This window comes from Gigantopelta aegis, chromosome 6, assembly GCF_016097555.1.
Source record: "Gigantopelta aegis isolate Gae_Host chromosome 6, Gae_host_genome, whole genome shotgun sequence".
NCBI lineage: Eukaryota > Metazoa > Mollusca > Gastropoda > Neomphalida > Peltospiridae > Gigantopelta > Gigantopelta aegis.
In genome coordinates this window covers 52,244,545-52,249,089 of record NC_054704.1, presented here as the reverse complement: position 1 = coordinate 52,249,089, position 4,545 = coordinate 52,244,545, and positions in this window count along the sequence as shown.

Below are 4,545 nucleotides of genomic sequence, written 5' to 3'. Positions count from 1 at the left end.
CTCGGGATGGAGGGGGGGGGGGGGTAGAGTTGAAAATGGGAAGAATTTTGAAAATAGCAATTAGTAAAATAGTTAATAGAATAAATTTTAAAAAAAAGTTACAAGCCAAAAATAACAAAGCCAAACAAGCCAAAATTTGGAGCATTTTAGAAGGACAGTCCAAAATTAAATAAGAGAAAGAAGAGAGGATCGGACTATTTAATAATAATAAAAAAAGAGTAAATTCGACATAAACTTTTGAACGCAGATCTAAAAGTTTAAAGTTCGATCTATATGTCCACATGAGTGGCCTCGTTAAGGCCGTTTGGGTGCACAGCATATAGGAACGAGATGGGTTGCATCCCGTCAAGAAAACCCCTAGATTGACAGTCGATAGACGTTGAAGGTGTAGTGCTGTGCTGAAATACAGATCTTGAGAAGCCGGATCCGTCTGAACGAGAGAGAGTATCAGACTAGGGTATAGTCCAGTCGTCATGGGTTGGTATAGTGGTGCGGACGGGCCCGACTCCGGAGGATACGAGATGGTGTCACTATAAAGCAAAGTAAAGTTTAGAAAAGAGTAGTAGGGGCCGACCCCGCTTCCTATTTCTTCTTAGAGTGGGGCGGTCAATCTTCCAGTGCTGCTAGGACAGGCTCGGACATGTAGAGACTAAACGCGAACAACCGTGGCGTTCTGCAGAATGGCCGTCATACGAGTCACGAAATAACAAGTCAACATAGTCAGACGGAGAAATGACGTGGAGGCGAGCGATCTCGCTAAAAAAGAATCCAACCTGGTGGTGCAGACTGTCGAAACGAGAAGCTTTCCAGCGTTCAATCAGTTCCAATGGCTGCATACATCCCAGTAGAAAACTTCATTTCGCTGACAAAAACAACCAAATGAAGGATCCCCAAGTCGAGCGCACGAAAGCACGTGCAGTGTGCACCAGCGAAACAAACACGTCTTACCGCGTGGAGCTCCAGACTGGGAATGGACCGTGTTGAAAAACTTCAGCCCAAACAAATCGGTGACTGGAGAACAACAATCGTGGAAACATGGAGCAGTTATATAGACAAGTTAAATGACAGCATGCCGCGGCGCATTGCCCAGTGTATAGATAGGAGAGGGGGACTGACAGACTACTGACGCAACATATTGTTAAATTTATTGTACAATTTATCATGTGTAAGTATTAAAATTATTTGTTCTTAAAAATGTAATAAACGTTATGAAAAATTACAATTCCGGATTTCTTTGCACAATACTATATAATATAATATAAAATAATATAATATAATATAATAATTATATATAATATAAGTAACGTTTAGTATACCACTACATGATCCAGTAATAGTATTCAACAGTATTTAACATACATTTTTAAAGGGACAGACCCTAGTTTCTTAAATACTAAGGCATATTTTTCACCTAGACTCTAGTTTCAACCCGTAAAAATGGACACTAGGTTTGGTTAATTTACAAACCTGTAACAAACTTGGATACAACAGAGTCTGTGACGCTGAAATACCCTTGAAAATAAGACTAAAACGCGATTCCATAATCATTACTTCTCAAACGCACGTGCGTTTTTAAAAATATTGAAAATGCATTTTGTGGTATTAGAAACACCAGGATGACCAGAAACACTTCGGTTGTACGGAAATGGATAATCTAAACAATAAAATATAAGTAATATTTGATTTCAATGATCATAAACGGCTCTAATTGTGAAACATGCCTTAGTGTTTAAAAACTTGGGTCTGTCCCTTTAACATATCTTATTGTTGGTTTGTTTACTTCATATTAAAAACGTTTCTCAAATCGTCGACAAAACATCGGATTAATTGTCTGGAGATATTGATTATAAACATGACTTTTTCTCCTGCTCCCATGACTATCTTTTGTTCATCAAAGTTATCACTTGTACAAATTCAGTATGTCTTTGGTGCCTGCAGGTCCTCTCAGATAGTTCCGGTTCTTTATCGGGATGACCCTGACCACAATTAAAACAATAATTTCTAAGAATTAAATGACTCGCCTACCATAAATGCAATGGCGTAGCCAGCATGAAGCAGACGAGGCGTTTGCGTCGTCTGGAATTTCCCCAGATTTATTTTATTTTTTCCATGACACTGATATTTATTTTACAGATCTGTGTTTGCCTGGGCGTTAATTGCTTAAGTTTGTTTTGCTTAACGACACTACTAGAGCACAATGATTAATTAATCATCGGCTATTCGATGTCAAACATTTGCTAACTCTGACATAGTGTCTTTGAGAGGTAACCCACTGCATGTCTTCATTAGTAGCAAGGGATCTTTCGTATGTACTTTTCCACAGACAGGAACGCACATACCACAGCCTTTGACAAGTTATCTTACATTGCTTGGAACGATAGCCTGGCTCTCCACCTTGAATCCTATTTAATTGTTGAATATGTGCAAGGACCGATTCATTGAAGTGCCCTTTTTAGGGAATTGGTCAATGTGCCATTTTGTACTTGGTTCCCCTCCCTATAATATTCCTTGGACCCACCCTTGATGTCGTGAATCATATGGTTAGCCATACAAACAAGGGGGAAATGAGGAGGGATGTAGCCCAGTGGTAAAGAGGTCGCCTGATGCGCGGTTGCTCTAGGATCGATCACCGTCGGTGGGCCACATTGGATTATTTCTAGTTCCAGCCGGATCACCACAACCAAAGGCCATGGTATTTGCTATCCTGTATGTGGGATGGTGTATATAAAACACCCCTTTCTAAGTACTAATAGGAAAATGTGGCGAGTTTCCTCACTATATGTCAGAATTACCACATGTTTGACATCCAATAGGCAATGATTAATAAATCAATGTACTTTAGTGGTGTCGTTAAACAAAACAAATAAACATACAAACAAGAGGTACAGTTCACTTCGTTTTGTTCGTCTATTTTGAGCGTTTTGATAAATCTGACACAATTGCGGAAACCTGGTGGTAGTTTGAGGGTTTTTGTGTGTGGGTTTTTTTCAATTCCCATTTCCGGGCTCCTGGAAAGCCGGTAAATCAGTTTTCCGTTTCACAATCAAGGCAACTCACCTTTGAAATTGGTGGAATCGCTTTTAATGATGCCTGCTGATCAGCCTTTAGAAAGCAATATTTAATATTTTGTTTTTCTTTCTTTTTTATGGTGGCACTTTAACCAGGTTATATAATGTAACCAGGATCAAAATAGGCCCATAGGAACCGGGGGAGCAGAGAGGCACACGCCCCCGACACTCCTACCCCCGAGGACGAAAATGTACGGTCCCTACCACTCTAGAAATAAAGAATCACACGGCCTGTGCCCCCTCACTAGAAGCTATGACTTCACACACACACACACACACACACACACACACACACACACACACACACCATCCATTAGAAATCCCGCCTCTCCCGATGTACTACAGGAGTGCTACAGATTTAGTAATGCTTACATCCTGTCTTGTTTTCTGGGCTACGGCAGGCGGCAATCCAAGCACATACATAGAGGTGTTAATCACAGAAGATCTACAGCTAGGAATGTTCAGCGGCGGATCGAGTAGTCAATTAGTCCAAGATACAAAACGAATGAATACGTCATCTTTTTAAGAGCTGTTCCAAAAAACAAAAGGTCACAATTTTTGACACCATTAGAGCAAATTGATTTATTAATCACCGGCTACAGGCTGGTAGGTACTGGGTTCGGATCCCAGTCGAGGCATGGGATTTTTAATCCAGATACCGACTCCAAACCCTGAGTGAGTGCACCGCAAGACTCAATGGGTAGGTGTAAACCACTTGCACCGACCAGTGATCCATAACTGGTTCAACAAAGGCCATGGTTTGTGCTACAAATACAATTCATTTCAACTTAATTTCAACTTATTTTCATGTTTATATCCAATTAAGGTTGGTTTTTATTTGTTAGTGATTAGTGACAGAGAAGAGGGTGTAGTGGTCTTACACTCACCCAATGAGTCGTTAAAACTCGTTCTGGGTGTAAGCCGGTACCAGGCTGCGAACCCTGTACCTACCAGCCTTATGTCCGATGGATTAACCACGACACCACCGAGGCCGGTGGAATGGGATTGGGGTGAACCCGTTATTTGTACAGGGTTCGTTTGCGCTAACTTTTAACACCATATTGTTGAAATTTGTGTGTAGACTATAATTGTCCCCGGTTCTACTTTCACTTCGCTACAACACGTGGTCTGTTGTAGCTCTTACTTCATTAATTAGCGTTTCCTTAGAGGTAGCACTAAACCAAATACTTTCCGTCTGGGTCAAAGTTCGGGGTGCACCGAACTTTTGATAGAGAAGTTAACACAAGTCCTGTGATTGGTTATAAATGTGAGTGTGTTGGTTGTAAAAAAAAGTAGTTTCATCTGGGCTACAAATGTATGCAATTTTATTTCATCTTGTACCACTGTGTCAAGTAGCCTTGCGCTTGGAACATGTAGGGGGTACCTGTAAAACAAGTACTCAAAGTTTGTGCGAAACTACGGGTGTTGTAAACACATCTGGTTATACCGAAATGAGCCATGAACGGTACCATTTTCT